The sequence below is a fragment of the Lissotriton helveticus genome, chromosome 3_1 (assembly GCF_964261635.1).
Source record: "Lissotriton helveticus chromosome 3_1, aLisHel1.1, whole genome shotgun sequence".
In the NCBI taxonomy this organism is placed as follows: domain Eukaryota; kingdom Metazoa; phylum Chordata; class Amphibia; order Caudata; family Salamandridae; genus Lissotriton; species Lissotriton helveticus.
The window spans coordinates 1817140802-1817159089 of record NC_136061.1 but is presented as its reverse complement, the minus strand read 5'-3'; the positions used below and the strand labels follow the sequence as shown (position 1 = coordinate 1817159089).

General features: G+C 44.3%; 1 long non-coding RNA gene across 1 annotated transcript; it reads right to left on the bottom strand.

Annotated features, from left to right (window-relative positions):
* Positions 1-1921: 1921 nt before the first annotated feature.
* LOC144823858 (uncharacterized) lies at positions 1922-8397 on the bottom strand. Its single transcript, XR_013608843.1, has 2 exons — positions 7919-8397; positions 1922-7005 (listed from the first exon to the last, which is right to left on the bottom strand). It is a non-coding gene; the product is annotated as an uncharacterized LOC144823858 (long non-coding RNA).
* Positions 8398-18288: the final 9891 nt, after the last annotated feature.

The window sequence follows — 18288 nt, the reverse complement described above, 5'->3', positions numbered from 1 at the left end:
AGCCTGCTCAACATCTCTCTTTAATTTTTGAATGTGTAAGGGATCCTTTTTGCGACAGTAATTTTCCTTAAATATCTTCAAACTCATTTGAGGTGAATATTGATTTTACTTGTTTGTCATGAGGAAGTCTGTAAAAGACTAAACATTTTGGCTAGAGTGGAGAATTCATGAAATAAACAAAGCCTCAATGTTGATCAAGGATTGGACTGTTTTGTGGCGCTCGAGGATTAGATTTCTAATTTTGGAGGATTTCCTTTTGTGGAGTGTTTGATCGCTATTCCGCCCCCATGGAAGAATGAATGCTTTCTTGCAGACAGTGATACAGATTGACTTTTTATAATGCAGATGTGCGCCTGCTGATAACTTAGCTAGCCATCAAAATTGTGCCATTGCCAAACCAGGTTTTTGCTTGCTGTTGCCGTCATTAATTGATATAAATGTATTAACCACCATGGCTGTTCCTAATCTGAACACTGCAGCACACAAAACCATGTTAAGTATTGCAGTTCAAGGTCCTTATTTCAAAACAATTTGAACAAAAAAAAGACAGGCATCTTTGTGCCCCTGTGGGACTCCCTTCTCCCGACCTCAACAAAGACTATTAACAAAGAATGAAAGTCTCACCCAAAACCCACTTAACGCAGTAAGAAGGACCAAATAGGGGTACATGTTTGGGTCAAAACCTTTAAAGGACCCATCACAGATTCTGAACAGAGGAACACCAGTTGCAAGTGTAAATCACCAAGAAAAAAGTGAAGCAAGGAAAGGGGGGGGGTTTATGACAAAGATGGAGTCAGAAACACAAGCACTGCAGCATTTGTAAAGCGACATAACACAGATATGTTTTTTTAATCCCATAACCGCTATGGTAGTACCTTTGCTCACTGCCCAGAACCTCAGAGTCTGATGGTCAACCAACCACAAATGCCTGCATGACTAAAAGCAACATCAACAAAATATACTAATTTTGGTGACACAATCACCACAAAGCCATGCCGAATTGCACTGGTCTAATTTATTATGCAATTCAAATTAAAACATAAAAAACCTATAAAAATAGCTTTTAAAAGGGCTTTACCCTCAGTTTGGCCACCAAGTATGGGGGAGACGTCCGCAAGCAAGAGGGATCAGTTGCTGGATTAGTTACCATGGGATTGATGCAGGTTTTCTTGGAGGTACTAAGGTCTTGCTGAGGCAGGCTTATTGGGTGCCCACCTATCGGTGATAACTGCATTTGACTGCTTCCAGTCAGTTACTGATCCACTTTGTCCTGAAATATAGACCACGGTACACAAGGACACAAAACTTTGACAAATAAATTGGTGGCGTGATGGTTTAGACTTCTGAACCTAATATTAGATGAAACTGCAGTTACCTCCTTCCTGAATAGATACTTGGATTTAACTGCTGATAGTAGCTTATTGGTGATATACTCTGTAAATTGTCATGTATGCTCTGCACAAAAGTTCAAAGGCTACTATCATCAGAATATGCAGCAAGTCTTATTCATATATCAAGGACAGTGCTACTTTTTTCAAAAAGGGTGTTCTCGTGACCCATCCAAAACAAAACTTTGTAGGTTTGGGCTAAGTTTCTACATCTCATTGATGTTAAAAAGGGGGCACATTGTACATCTGGGGGTACTCTGTACATACATGCAGTACCAGGATCCAACTTTAATTCTACTAACTAAGAATATATTTTAGAATTAGCTTGCTACCCAAAGCCCTACACCATTCAGAGTAGACTCATGCCAGTTGCAGTTCATGCAAGCTATATGCTTCTTCCATTCTCAGAAATGGTTGAGGAATTGGGCACTTCTTAGGAAGCACATCCCCAATTTATTAAACAGAGGTACAGGATACAGATGTTGTGTGCGAGCTCAGATGAAAAGAACAAAGAATAAGAGAAACTGAAGATACATAAATAGAAAACGTCTTTATTTATAAAATATATTTCACATAAAAATTACCTTTTCTTATTAAAATAACTGCATATATACAGAAACAAGTGCTTTAACAGAAAAGAAGTAATCAACTTCAGATCGCCTCAAAATGATTCTTCACATGGAAAAATTGGGGCAAAACAATTAGAACTAATGGACCGAAAAGAAGGGAAATAAACACAAGCCAAATAGGATATCAGTGCTGGCAGGGTACAGGAATCACACATGGCCCACTAGAAATAATCACCTTCCTTGAAATCCCAACATTAAATGCTTCAACAATTTTGAGGTTTTTCAAGGAGCCACTGGCAAGGTTTCAAAGCTTGGCCCCACTGCCAGCCGTGACCTGGAGCAGCATAGCGATTCAGATAAGTATTTTTGTACAAGTGGAACTTTTACACATCAACTGTAGAACGAGCACTTAACAGAAAAGCAGGATTTAGAAACGTCTATTTTTAGAGCCTGCCATAGGGAAAGCACACAGAAAACCAACTTAATAAACATGTAAAAGGGCTTCTGAAGGATCCCTTGCAAAATAATGTCTGCAATCTGTAATAATTGTAGAGCCTGCAAGATTCTCACTTATTTTGTGAGTCTACGGCAACTTGCAAGTCAAGGGCGTAGTAGAACTGGTGATTTTGCTGGCCATTTACATGTTGCCAACTACAAACTGTATGGTGAATAGCTTCTTATAATAAGATGTAGTCGATTTAGTGAAAACCAAGCCTGGGGTACCAAGGCACTTAATAAAACCATAGGCAAACAGAACAATCCGTAACCATTTCCTGATGATTCAAACCTATGACCTGTGGGAGACAATGCAACAGATCTCACCCCAATGAGCTATAAAACTGGTCAAGTAACTCGTACTGCTTCTCGTACGGCATTACCAGTATCCCAATGCCGGAACCACTGAGCAAAGTACTCAAATCCCATGCACCTGACATTATGTGAAATGGCAAAACCAAACGTTTCCAATCATGCAGGATTCCGATGGTATGACATTATGTGAAATGGCCTAACCAAACGTTTCCAATCATGCAGGATTCAGATGGTGTGACGTGTCACAAGTATTGGATTAAGTACACACTCCCCCAGTTTCCTTCACCCCAATTTATTTTGATAGAGGAGGGGCATAGCATTCGAATAAAATGACCATGGTGGAGGTGGGGTAGAATGAATTTGATCAACGCTCCAATTGCAATACTTACTGTGTTGTATTACTGAAAATATTGACTCAGCTGCACAGATGGTATGAAGTAGATTCACAAAAGCATACATAAGTACGGAAAGTAGTACTACAGGAGTAGTCTTTTTATATACGGTTTACTCTTACATGTCTTTGTAAATCAGCCACAAAACATGTACTCTGTACTAATTGTCTTTGAATGTTCCAATTTTATTCCAATTTTAGACGCTTTGATGCAAATTGACAAAGGCACGTAAGATTACATAAAAGTGTAACAGGTTTTGCGAATCAGCATCTAGCGCCAAGAAACAAAACCTGACTCGATTCAGACAGTTTTTTGCATGCCCAATATAAACTGTAGTGCGTCAAATGATTTTGGAAAGAGGGGAATAAGACTTCCCCCAATCTTGAATGCAATAATGTTTCCATTGCAAACGGGATGATGTTTGTGGGCATTCCAGTCTATGTCCACCCCCAAACATATGTGAACATCAAACAGGAAAATCTGATGGTATTGAAAGTGTTTGGGCAGTTTGGTTGCACTCCCTGTGTAATAATGGTAAGGAGTTACTTACATTCTTACATCTATCCCTTGTGTACACGATTCATCGGTCCAGAACCATGTTTACAATCACAACATCAACCAACCAGACCGTTATGATTATTCAAAGTTTAAAGTATTCACAATATTCCTTGCCAGAGGTGTCCCACCATGGAAATGCACCCGTAGTTCCTCCTACCAAGAGAAGGAACAAGAACATTTCTAATGTGGGAAGGGGGTGGACACATGCTAGAATTTATTGTAAGTGTGAGGGGTCTTCCCAAGAGAAGATTATTGTCCCATGAAGAGACAGGAAACTCTGTAGAAGTGCACTTTATGGTCACAGCTATAGATGCAGAATGTCACTTAGTGAGAATTTTGCGTGCCAAATGTTATTCTTAGTAACTCAAATAAATATATCAGGCGGATAGACTGTTTAAATGGCACATGCCTGGCAGCATTAGTCATACATCTTCCACTCCATACTGGGGATTTACTGAAACTAATATCACATGGAAGTCGGCAACTTTCTGAACACAAACCAACAGAACACTACCAACTGTACACAAATGAAGTTGAAACTTATTACTACAATAGAAAAATCTAGGACCCCCCTCACCACCTTTCCTTCCACCTCGAGTCAAATTATGGTCATTGCCTCCAATCTGAACAAGTGCACAAGTTAACCCCTTCTACACTAATAACCATAAATCCTACCAGTGTATATGTGGACTGCAAATATAAGGTTCAATAGAAGGCCTTATCAAGTAACTTCCATCTAACACAGGGATTGATAGCCCCTTACTATTGTCCTCTCCTTACACGCACTGCTACTCACAGCAAAGCCTCTCATCAGATGTTTAATGTGTGCGTTAGCACAAGGACTCAGGGAAGCGATCTGCTTTGCTGTTATTACTGCTGCAGCAGTGGAAAAGATTTACTTTATGTAATCCATTTCCACCTCTGCATCTCTAGGACTCCGTCTACAGATTCCAGGCATTATCTTTACACATAATTCCAGGTAAGAATTAAAGCAAGGGGTACAACCTGCTGGGCCCATAGTTACCAAGCCTTTGCCACAGATTTTCTCCTATTTAGGTGGATTTTCTGCTTTGAATAAAACAACCTGATCTAAGCAAGTCTATTTTCAGCAGGTAAGGAGGATGTCACCAGGCAAGACAGGCTCCAGCAGGCAGCATGACATGCTCCCTACCTGCTGTGAGCTTGTAGCAGCTTTGTGCCTCAGTCCTCTGCTTCTACCTTCATATCTGCTGGTTTTACTGGGTGTATTTCTGCACTTGGAAAAAAAACTGGGCTCTGGGGGGTGCCGAACACTGCACCATTCAGAAGCAGCTGGGAGGCACACCACATTAGCCGACTTGTAATCAAGCTAGGGCAATATTTCCTTCTCGCTGGTTCATTGTTGCATAATTTTATGTTTCGATTGAAAAGCCAAATGCCTGAGATTGCCCTATTATGTCAGGTATGGGGAACGAGATTTAGTTCAGGTAAGAATCCTATTACAGGAGCACAGGAAACACGTGAATTGAAGCAAGTGGGTGCTGTTCATGTCACATGCAATTTTGCAATATTTTGAAAGAGAAATGCCTCTCCACACCCGTACTGCATGCAAGGTGCTGGACTGCTTTGTCGCACATTGATAAAGAATATTTGGCATTTCGCATGATTTACACAAGGAAATTAAGCTCAGGCAGGCGAAACTTGCATAATTTCCTTTGTGTCAATAACAAAATGCCAAAACTTCTGTGTTAATCTTCATAATGAGGGTCAATTACTTTCTTTCTCTTCCAGGTATAATCGCTACCAAACTGAACTTCAGCCAGTCCTGTTACTGATTTGGCAAAGCTGCACAAGCAAGAAACCCTTAATAGTACAGAAGATGTAAGTAAAGCCTAATTCAGAATCCTTAATCCAAATGCTTTTTTGAAGAGGTTTCTACCATTTCAGCATATTTTTAAGCCTTGATCCAGCTTGTAAAACAATGTACACTTTGATGCCTTTGCTGATACAATAGCTCAATGGGTTAACATACCTTTTGCAAGTATAAATAATAAGCATCACACTTAAATCATCATAGCACTTATAGAAACATCTTGTTTGAAGAGGTTAGTGGAGTTAGCTGCGTTGAAGAAGCCAACAATAAAGGAGGATGGCTATTTTTACCATATACAATAACTGGAATAATAATTAAAAATTAAATGTCGTCAGTGCCAGGCACATATTTCCACCAGCGATGGACAGATGCAATCTTGGATGTTAGAAGGAAGCATAATCAGAACCTGCAACAAGTCAACCCACTCTGAAACTGCAAAGAAGCCAATAAATAAACAACGGGGGTGGAGTTATCCTGCATTACTCTTGCCATAAATTATAGGTACGTGGCCCCTTCAAGGATAATCACACAGCACTCTGCATTGCATCTTCGGCTACAGGAGAAGCAACTTAATGCCAGTGATGTTTGTTTTGATAATGAAAACCCTACACAATGTAAGTGTGATCAAGCTGCCCTGGCTACCAGCTAAAACCAAGGCCCTGTAGAAAACTGCATAAAAAAGTAGAACGAATGGGCACAAAACAGTCACAGAAAACAGGTTTAAAGTGTTGGCCAGTGATAACCAACAGTCCAGAAGCATCCGTGCTACTGACAGTATGCTAATGTAAGGTAGAAGTCCTATGCTTTTCTGGTGCCATGAGCAGCTGTCAGGAATGACAAAAGAAAAAAAATCCGCTGCTGAGGGGGCACCTGAGAGCAGCAGGTCACGTGATGTGGCAGTGGCAGTAGTGTATCTGACAGCAGAACCTCCCACTACAGGGAGGCAGCATACAGCAGAAGGTCACAGTTAACATGGGTGATATTTTTGCGCAAAGCTACATATTGTGGATTGGAGGATGAGAAATCACGGAGAACCTGGCAGTAACGCTACCTTGTAAGTCACCAAAAGTAGTGGGTTTTGAGAGCAGAGGCGCACATCAGCCTAGGATACTGAATGTCACCTGAGAATAACACCACAGTGCAAGCCAGCAGTAGCAATCTCAGCGGCTCACAAGGGGCAGACATGAGCTTGGCCATCCAACAGAGGTGCCCCCAACAGCAGATTTCTCGTGCTTAGCAAGAGAGATCGAGCCTCCGGTGGCCGTCTCATCCATAACAGGTCACAGGAAAGGCGCTAGAGAAGAGTGATCTTCATCACAAATACAAGCTTGCAGAAGCACCCGCAAAAGGCCACGTGATGCTAAGATGGGTCCCCTTCATTTTCCAGTCATCATTGATTCACAGGCCGTGGGTCCTCGGGCATCTTCTCGACGTGGCTGCAAAGTATAAGAGACGATTAGACTAGAACAAGGCACATTTCACACAATTTACGCCAATTTAACACCCCCCCCCTATCTACCACCACCCCAAACACACACATCCCCCCTTCCGACCAATTTTTGCGGTTAGGACCTTCCTGGGCAGTCTGCAGGCATGAGCGCCTTCTTTTGCAATGCAAATGAGCTTTCCAGTGTCTCGGGCTCATTTGCCACTCCACACTGCCGAGCCAAAGGGAGGACTCCGCCATTACAAGTTAAATACATTTGCAATGCAAATACCCGCTGAAAACGTAAGTCCGTGACACATGGAGACAAATAAATCGTTTGTCAAGAGGCACTGTTTTGTCCCTCCCCACTTTTCTAGTTAAAAAGCTGTCGTGTACCAGGAATGATACAACTAGTATGTCATACACAAGCTCTGACTTGGCAAAAGGCACCGTGGGCACTAATGTAAACGCTAAGCAAAGGGAATGCCACCCTCTGCCAACTCTATTCAGTAGATCAAATAGGCGCACTTTAGGATGGGGGTCCACATTGTGGGTGCACTATTATTTAATAGCTGTGCCCCTGAACACGAAAGGCTCCTGAGCGAGGTAAATGTATACATTATATGTAATTCTAACAAAAACTCCAGAGGTATAATCTGCACCTGTACGCAGAATAGAATGTGTACTGGGGGCTTTACGAACTCAGCCATGAGGTATAGCTGGTGTGGGAGCAAACATTTATGTTACCTCAGAGGGCAGGTACGAATGCACAGAACAGGGGCAGTTTAATTGATGATAATCGACTCCAAGAACTGTTGGGAATGTGAACATAGATCCTTCAGGGGTTAATGAGGATCTAAGCATGCGTAAAAAAAGGTAAGGGGGCACCACCAAAACGCACACAGAGTTCAAATGTCACTCACCAAGGGGACGCGCTCAACTCATTCGTTGTAGAACCAGCACCCTTCGGACTCCTCTCCGTCTTGCTCTTCTGCTCCTGGGTCAGGGCTGCTCTCCCCTTCCTCCACCCCGGACTCCGGACTGCCCTGGGCTGCTCGCAGCAGCTCCTCCAGGCCTCGGATGTAGCTCAGCGCGGCTCGCAGTGTTTGTACTTTGCTCAGTCTGCGGGGCGACCCGGTCGCGCAGCAAAGTGGCACGTGCTGCCGTAGCGCCTGGAAACCCAAGTTTACAAGCCGTACCCGCTGCCGCTCGCGCTCATTGCGGCGGGAGCAGGCAGGGGGGCCCGGCTGGCCGGGGCGACGGCAGCGCAGAGATGGAGAAGTCTGCAAGCTAGTGCTACAGCCCGTCATGATAGAGGAATTGTGACAGCAAACGTCGCTAAAAGAAAATATTGGGGACGCACCCGCGGCCCGTTGAAATATTTCCACCTGCAGAAGCAGTCCACGCGCCACCAGCCAATCCCGGCGCGGCATTGCCCGCGGCACACGACCCCTTTCAGTCGCCGACCAATGGTGGCTCCGCTCGTGCAGCGCACCTGCAGGCTCCTCCCACGGACACTGTCGCGTGCCCAGCCGTGCTCGCCCGTCAAGTGGCAGGAGAGCTCCCCCTGCAGCGTGCTCGCGTGCCATGCGCGTGGCACAGCCCGGCCTCCCCGGACTATCCCGCCTTTTAGTCAGAAGTACTATCCGTAGAATACGAACTCGTAAAAAAAGCACCTGTTTACAGTATGGAACCCGGGTAGGGCTTCGGATTTTTGTATTATTTCGTATTGTATGGTTATTTATACGGCGCCTTCAATACCGCTTGCTAGGCCTAACGCGCCTTCTGATTATTGTTTAAATACCTATTCCGCATATTTAATTTCAGTAGCACCATGTCGAACTTGACAAGTTAACATTTGCAAAGCCCACCCCACATCTGTGAATGCTATAACTGGTGCGTCTCCTGGGGCAATCTGGTGCTCCCAGCCACCTTTAGCAATGCTTAGTGACGACTTTAAGAGATTCCCTGCTGCTAGGCACTACAAAGGAAGGGAGCGAGTCAGTTGTGCCTCACTCCACGGAAGAAAGCCACAACTTTGATTTATACATGAACTAAGGAATAGCTAAAAGTGTCAGCAAGGATGTCTACTACATCTTTTTACAAAGTCTTCACTAATGGGCATATGTATCAGAGACTTGCATCGCGGTTGCACCACGCAAGGTATTACATGGGTGACGCAAACCTCTTTGACAGATTTATGAAGTCAGGCAAAGCCACTCTACGTGGCTCTATGTGGCTTCTTAAATCTGGAGTAGCGCAGCACAAATCGCTGTGTTGCGCTACTCTGCCCGGGGTAGGTGTTCCCTGGGCGTTGCGGTTGGTGTTCCTAAAAGAACTTGTAAACTTGGGAATGTGCCAAAATCTTACGTCTTCCCAGGGAAGGTGTACAGACGAGAAATGTATTTATTTCTCCCTGTTGCTTACTCTTTCTAGTGTGCTGCATTCTGCATAGAGTAATATGCCTCCTGGGATTGTTTTTTGTGCAGGAAGATGTTCCTTCCTGAACAAAACAATCCTGCATACAACACAGGCACCCTTGCACCATGGTTCAATGGCGCCTGCGTTGACACTAGGCTGCCTAAAGCGTGGCAAAGGCAGGAATATGCCTTATTCCCTTAAATGCGACGCATTCCTGCCCTTTTCCTATTGCGCAGGGTATCAAGATGATTTGCTGCGGTACGCTCTGCTATAGTTTCATAAATATGCCCCTAACTAGCAAGCACACAAGCTTTTGAAGCAGGCAGATTTTAATAGCAGCAATTTACAGGTGGAGTTTTTGCACTTTTGACACGAGTCAAGAAAGCAGGAGGTGCTTCACATTGCCGAGCAAGACCAGCCTAAATGAATCATGAGACCTGAGGTCTCGCTTTTGATGAGTTGGACTAACTCATTTTCAAGTAGGGTTAAGTTCTTGCAGCTGGCTACAATTCATCACTGATAAGAATGTTTATTCCCCAAAACTCTAAAAAAGGTTTCTTTCAGAAATGTTCTGTGTGCAGAACAGCCGTTTGATACTGTAGAAGTTTCAGGAATTATTTTCGCCACAGAGCTGATGGCTCAACGGATTTTGTAAGTTGATTACATTAATAGCTTTGAACATCCTTTGTACATCAGAGTGCTATTCTACTGCTTGTGTCAGTCAAGAATCTACTTTAGGGAGGTCTGGGTGTTATTCTTTTAATGTTACATGCATTATGTTTTTATCCCTTCAATTGTGTCACTTTTTATGTTTGCTTTTGTCACATGACATCCCTTCCTGTGATGTGATTCATTCTGCTGATTCGTTTTTACTCCTGAGAATTTTCAAAACTTTAAAGCTTTGGTGATTGCCAGTAACTATGATAACTTTAAAAGGCATGTAGAGTTAAATGAAAGCATAGCCATCTAAGTGGGGAAGGGTTATACAGCAGCCCTACATTGTGCTATGCCACGCCTAACAGTGCATTTATGTCCTTTACCCTTGCTCAACACAAAATAAACTTTTAAAATCTCCTTGGTACTCCACCAGCCAGCCTTGTCTGTATTGCAATATAGGAGGCAGGGGATGTCCTATACCAGTATGTTCTACTGTTCTATTGAAACATTTATGTTGCACTTACTACCCGGATGTGGCATCGTGTCGAAGGTGAGAGTTGGACGATGGTTGCTTGGCAGCACCCACATTGCCCTCCAGCTCCCTGATGATCTTCAAGCACCATCATTAATGAGTGACACTACCATGACTAAGTCAACGTTGTGAAAGTTTTTAGATATTACTGTTCTGAATTAGAATTTGTACCTCTCTCTGCTCTAATTTTAAAAGCCTGCTCCCATCGATTTTTGCTGACTTACCTTGCTCTGCTGCATCGGGAGGGAAACCACCTTACTTAGAGTCAATGTCTCTGCACGGCAGGAAGTCACTGAGTCACTGGAAGCTATGCATTTATTAGGCAGCGCTCTAGCTTCTCGGTCATGGGGTAACATAAAAGCGGCTGCACAGTGAATGCGCCGCTGGCGCACTAAAGTCAAGCCTGTCTGCGCCTGTCTGCGCCTGTCTGCGCCTGTCTGGATTGTGGCCTGCGCCATCCACGCTGCCCATTTTTCCCCTGGGAGTCGCATATCTTGGTCTAAAGAGCAACTGCTTTAAATGAATAATAAGAAACAATGGTTCTGTTATATAATTACTTATGCAATATTTGTCTTCTGTATTCCAAGAGTCTCGTGGTTGCATCCACGAGACTCGTTCTATGTCTGTGCTCCAGTGTGTTGTCCTTCAGTCGTGAAGATTCCTCCCTAACATCATTCTGGACGTTGGCTTCTTCACGACTGAACAGCTCTGGTTGTGGGGAATCTTCACGACTGAAGGACAACACGCTGGAACACAGACATAGAACGAGTCTCGTGGATGCAACCACAAGACTCTTGGAATACAGAAGACAAATATTGCGTAAGTAATTATATAACATCTTCCCCTCTTTGAAGGGTAACAAACGAAACAGAAAATTTACAAATACAAATCTACTCCAAAATAAAGTCTCTCAATCTGCAGGACAATTGCTTTAAACGTGAAGCTCTTTTAGTTGTCACTTCGGGAGACTCTTCCAAAACTGTATCTGAAGGTAATGACAAATGGTCAGAGACAGCAGATTGTGACCCCACAGATGTTTCCAAAGCTGGATTAGAAGAGGGTTATTCATAAGCTAAATCAAACCAATCACAATGTTCTGACTCTGAAGCGGCATGTTCTGTGATAACATGGGCCTGAAGTGGGGAAATCTTAACAAGAACCCGCTTGTGCCACCATCCTTTGTTATCAAGAAGGGCAGAACCTTTACTGACATGTGTAACTAAATTTGGAGAAGAGAACTTGGTTTGCCCTTTCAGAACTCTTTTAGGATTTTTAATGAGCACCCAACCCCCTTTTTGTAAGGGCTGATCAAGGAATGTTTACCTTCTTCAAAACGCGATTTCATAGAATGTTGTTTAGCTTTCACATGTTCCTGAATAGAGTAAGAGTTAACAGATAAATGACAATTCCCATGTAACCAACTGGGATTGAGAAGTGAATGCACTTTTCTTCTCCTAAGCAAAGTAAATGGTGCAACACCGGTTGTGGAGTGTGGAGTGGTATTGTATGCCCACACTTTGTCATGTACAAAAGACAAAGGGTCTAGCCTGGAGGAGATTGCAGTTTGTATACCCTCCTTGATTATTCGATTACTCCTCTCAACTAATCCATTCGAAGAGGGTGAATACAATGCAACCTCGTAAAGAGAAATGTCATGTCTTTTAAGAAAATAACACATTTTTTGAGAAACAAAATGTGCCCCATTGTCGGTAACAATGGTTTTGGGAAAACCTTCCACATCAAACACAGATTGTAAACATTTTACAGCATTTTCAGTTGACGCAGAATTGCAAAAAGAGTAATACAACCATATGGTATAGTAATCAACTAAAACAATCAGATATTTGTTCTCAGTTGGTAAAACATCACAAGGGCCAGAAAAATCCAAACCTACTTTGTCCCATGGACCTGCCGGAAGAGGTACAGGACATAAAGGAGTGGAAAGAGTTTTCCAATGTTTGTCAGAGAGGAGGCATTGTGTACAATTAGCGATCATTCTCCTAATATGTGAATCCATTGAGGGCCACCGGTAAAATTGGTTGATGCGTTGACAAGTTTTTACAACACCAAGGTGTCCTTGATGAGCAGAACAAATGATAAGATCTCGCAAAGACTCAGGTGGAACAAATAAATCATTGCAATTCCTCCCTAACGTCTTTCTGGATGTTGGCTTCTTCACGACTGAATGGCTCCGGTTGTGGGTGTTTTACTTTCCTTGAATAAACCTACGCTTTAACTACAATCAAGTCTCCGACCCTACTTAACAGGTTCCTATGGAAGAAATTGGATCTGTGGAGAATGATAATATTCATACGCGCAATCGCAATGCAGGACAGGGTTAGTGCGATATCAGAAGAAGTACCGTACAAAACACAATCTTGGATGTGTGTAATGCTTATTTATGTAAATATAAAAACAATTATTCAAATACAGTTATTCAATTGTACAGTGCATTGTGTCCCCAGTGAACATGGAACCTACAACAATTTGTGACATATTAGTGAACAGTACATATGGTTTCCAACAAAATATTAAAGTCGACCATCCAGAGAAATCAATGATAAGATTGGTTCGCTTTATTTTCGTCAACGGCGTTTCGACCCCTGTAGGAATGAGGGGTCTCTTCAGTACCTAGCGTTATAGGGACATCCGAACAGAGGTATACTCTTTCATCGTGATGGGTGGGCACCTCAGGAAGGTGAAATAGTGAAAACCAGCGGTTACTTACATGGGACCCAGCCGGGCACCCTCTGAGGGGAGAGGGGAATGATGACAGGAGGGCTAGACTGCACGGAAGTCCAGTAACTTATGCAAACGCATGTGGCCAGGACAGTGCGTGTATTATTGCCAGGTTGCGGAATGATAGTCCTCATTAAATGGATATAGCTCCGATATTTGGTAGCATCAATAGAAAATATAGAGCAGGTCACGACGATCCGTGTACCTGCATTAGGCTGAAAGAGGCTTTTAGAAGAAAGCCGTGCATGCAACCGTTACGCACTCGTCGGACGGCTTACAGTCAAGTCCCACGGGGCTGGGTCCCATGTGAGTAACCGCTTGTTTTCACTATTTCACCTTCCTGAGGTGTCCACCCATCACGATGACAGAGTATACCTCTATTCAGATGTAACCCTTTTTCGATAAAATGAATAATAAGGCATGTGTTAATAAACTACAGATAGACCTGGAGTTAGCCAATCTTGAAGCGGGTTGCAACCAATGTTCCCTCTAATTTTTTTCCTCTGTGTGCAGCAGTATAAGGTCTCTGAGCGCTGCAACTAAGGCTATGTGCGCCGGGAACCAGACTGCATATGTGGGTGCAGCGCCAAAAATCACTCTAAACCTTTGCTTAAAAAAGTGAAAAGAGAGTGCATTTCCGCACATGTAGCGCCACATGAAGTGTCTTAAGGCAGATTTTCAATTTAGATATACACGCAATGACATGAATTGGTTGCACAGGGTTTAGTACACTTTGGGTTTGGAAAAGCACAGGACTAGGGGGCGTGGCTTGGACGGCATCGTGAATGGCCGCCTAGTCTGTCTGCGCGCTACACAGGGGCCCGATCATCGGCAATATCAGCGGGTTACGGGAGGCGAGATTATGATTAGAAGGTGGATCTGGGGTGCGCTAAGCTCGGTGCACCTAGTGAGCTGGTCGCTGAACTTACTCCGCCTAAGGGAACGTGTCTGGCCGATACCCGAAGTCCGCCCGGGAGTCACGATGCCCGACCGCCATCTTAGAGGCGCGATCCCTACTCGGAGCCAGCCGGACCTGGATTGCACATAACGGACCTCCCTGTACACCATTCTGCCAACAGAGGTGAGCGCTCTTTGCCAAATGAGACGCGATTCCTCCTTCTTGGTTTCTCTCGGTGATCTTTACGGGAGCGCATTATAGATCCCGACTGAAGGCGCCTGACCCTAAAATGGCGTAACATGAGAAGCGCGCTAATATTCGGCATCCTACTCTGCGACCTACCGGACAGCACAGCGTTTTTCTTACCCTTGTAGCCACAATCAGTGGGGCCCTTACTGGCTGGCAATGTGTCGATCGTTGGTGCCTTGTAAAGTGATTATGCCCTTCCTGTGCCGCCTGACTTCAAGATCAATTTCTAAACAACAAGGGGACCCAGCGGGTAGCAAAGGACCATGGGCAGTAGTTACTTTAAAGGAGACATAGGTCCTGAGCTCAACTTAGATATTGGTACAATGAAGTATAGACCACAATAGGCTCTATATAACACTTATCCTTGTCCAGCCGGACAGGAAACTTTAATCATAGATTTGATAACAGTTTAATATACAGTATGAACACACAGCAACGAATCGTTACAGTATAGCACACTCCTGTGCCGTACCATGGGGAAACAGAAGGGAAAATAAGAGAATAGGAAAGGGTGTATCAGGCAAAGAGAACAGACAGGTCACTATTTTGAATTAACGCAATTTGTTAGTGTAACCTGAAGCGGCGCATACAACATTAACTTAACAATGCAACAAATGTATGCCCACTCAGAGGAGTCGACGTTTCGATCCCGCAAACAAAATGACAAGGGATCATCTTCAGGACTTAATTGGATATTTGCCTGTTTGGAACATTATCAATAGCCTTTGGAAAAAGTGGACCAAAGAGGGATGAACGCACGGCAATGTAAAAATGGTCCCAATGGTTCCAGCAGGGCTCGGCATGCAAGGTGCTAGTACTTAAATTTGGACTCCTAAACTTAGTCTCGATGGAGTGTCAGCGCGTGTGCCGGCTGTGCCGTACGTGAGGCTGGTGGGGCGGTGCCCTCCGTATCCTTTAGGAGTTTAAGCGACCCTTGGATGAGGGTTAAGTAATTTGGGGGGACCGGGGAGGCTTGATGGCCACAATCAACAACGGTCATGAAATCAAATGATCCGCTTATGCGGACAGTGCCGCAATGTACAGAGTTGAAACCCTCTGTACGTTGCGGCACTGTCCGCATAAGCGGATCATTTGATTTCATGACCGTTGTTGATTGTGGCCATCAAGCCTCCCCGGTCCCCCCAAATTACTTAACCCTCATCCAAGGGTCGCTTAAACTCCTAAAGGATACGGAGGGCACCGCCCCACCAGCCTCACGTACGGCACAGCCGGCACACGCGCTGACACTCCATCGAGACTAAGTTTAGGAGTCCAAATTTAAGTACTAGCACCTTGCATGCCGAGCCCTGCTGGAACCATTGGGACCATTTTTACATTGCCGTGCGTTCATCCCTCTTTGGTCCACTTTTTCCGAAGGCTATTGATAATGTTCCAAACAGGCAAATATCCAATTAAGTCCTGAAGATGATCCCTTGTCATTTTGTTTGCGGGATCGAAACGTCGACTCCTCTGAGTGGGCATACATTTGTTGCATTGTTAAGTTAATGTTGTATGCGCCGCTTCAGGTTACACTAACAAATTGCGTTAATTCAAAATAGTGACCTGTCTGTTCTCTTTGCCTGATACACCCTTTCCTATTCTCTTATTTTCCCTTCTGTTTCCCCATGGTACGGCACAGGAGTGTGCTATACTGTAACGATTCGTTGCTGTGTGTTCATACTGTATATTAAACTGTTATCAAATCTATGATTAAAGTTTCCTGTCCGGCTGGACAAGGATAAGTGTTATATAGAGCCTATTGTGGTCTATACTTCATTGTACCAATATCTAAGTTGAGCTCAGGACCTATGTCTCCTTTAAAGAAAAAAGCCTGACTTCAAGATGGCGGAAATCGGACACTGCTCTCCACACTGCCAGGCTTAGTACTGAAGCCGCTGCACTCAGGGTTCTTACAGGTGGCCTTAGAAATCAGGCACTATACTTAACCAAGTAGCCACTACATGTATAGGACTACCAGTAATTGCACAGCCACTGCACAGAGGGTGGACCTGGCAATACATACCTACTGTTGATGTGAATCGATGCCTGCGCCACGACATAGAGCTATTCTCCGCCTCTTGTCGCACATGCTACCAGATAGTGCCCTGAGTCATACTAGCAGGAATTCAGTGCAACCACTGTGCGCTCTTCGGTTCTAGATCTATGTACCCAGCCACGCAGGTCAGGTTCTACTGATCACCAACCGGGATTCTAGTACCAATTCAATAACTACCAGGAGGCCCAACCCTTGATAACGCTTTCCGGTCTCCAGTTTCATAAGACCTGCGCCCTTCGCCAATCCTATTGCCGTAGGTTCCGGAGCTTTATGTACTGTGGTCCTTTGCTTCCTCGACACGGCCAGCCTTTAATATCTCAGTAGTGTCTAACCTGCTCAGTGCCCCCGTCCAGAGTTCACTATGGCGGATAGGGACTCTAAAAGCAAGAAGGTTCGGCCTGAATCCTCCATTTCGGACTCGCCTATTAAAGCTAAAGGGGACCTCTCTGGCACCTTCGATATGATTCTAAAAAAATTGGCGGACCTACACGACCTAGCAAAGTCTACGAAATGTAACACCGATTCTATGCAACTTGAACTTACCGCAATCAGAGCGGATATGAACGCCATGAACCTTCGACTGGGCGAAGCTGAACAAAGGATCAGTGACACTGAAGATAGAACCTGAAGTAACGCTAAGGCCATCCAGCTCCTTCAATCCACTGCCAGTGATCTCAGACGCCAGACTACGGAATTGGAGGATCGCAACAGGAGAGGTAATGTACGAATTTTCGGGGTGCCGGAAAATGCAGAAAAAGACGCAGAATCATATGCGTCCTTCCTGGAAGCATGGATTCCTACAGTTACAGGGATCAAACTTCAACATGGCCTAGAGCTAGGTAGAGCCCATAGAGTACCGACCTCCTCACAACGTACAAGAGGACCTCGACCCCTCATATGCAAACCCCTCCGGTTTCAACATACGGAAGCAATTCTGCAGTATGCAAGGAGAAATCAGCACATCATGTGGGAAGGGAACCGCATTATTTTCACTCAGGACTACTCCAGAGAAACAGTGGAGATACGGAAAGGTTTTTTGTCTTTGCGAGAGAAGCTACGGGCTAGAGATATTCAATTTTATTTTTCAGGTCCAGCAAAGTTCAGGATCATGGACGGATACGCTTTTTCCTCAATCCACTCAACTTATCAAGTTACCTAAACGGCTCACCGCAACAAGAGATGGACTTGTCAGGAGGTCCTTCCAATAAAAGGAAGACGGAGACTTGTGACACAGGAAGTCAGGATCAGTGAAGGGTATCCAGGAACTGTGGGTCTGCTTTTCTTCTCATACAGCCCTTTTTGGCTCTTATTGTCTTAGGGGTAGAGGGTTGGGTGGGTGGGCGTAGGGTTAGGGGGGAGGGTAATGCATTCGACAAATGGGGAGTTCATACGGATGTTTCAGTATTATTCTGCTGTGTTCTACTCTCTTTTCTTCTTTTCCTCTTTCTTTTTCTGTACTATCCACTCCGTGCTGCCACCATGAGCTATTATCCCGTGTGGTACGCGACCGAAATGAGTTACTACATGACATGGCATCTGCTCCACATACTCTGGCATCGAGAACAGAGGCATGACCACTTGACTCAGTGGCATCTCTGTGACTGGCCCAATCTGAAAACACAGTTTGTTGTATATACACCTTCAGGAGGGACCAACTTCTGTGGTCTCAGAACTCACAGCATACAGCTTATCCCCTACCAACCAAATACCTATCATGGCTCCAGATAAGAGTTTGGCAGCC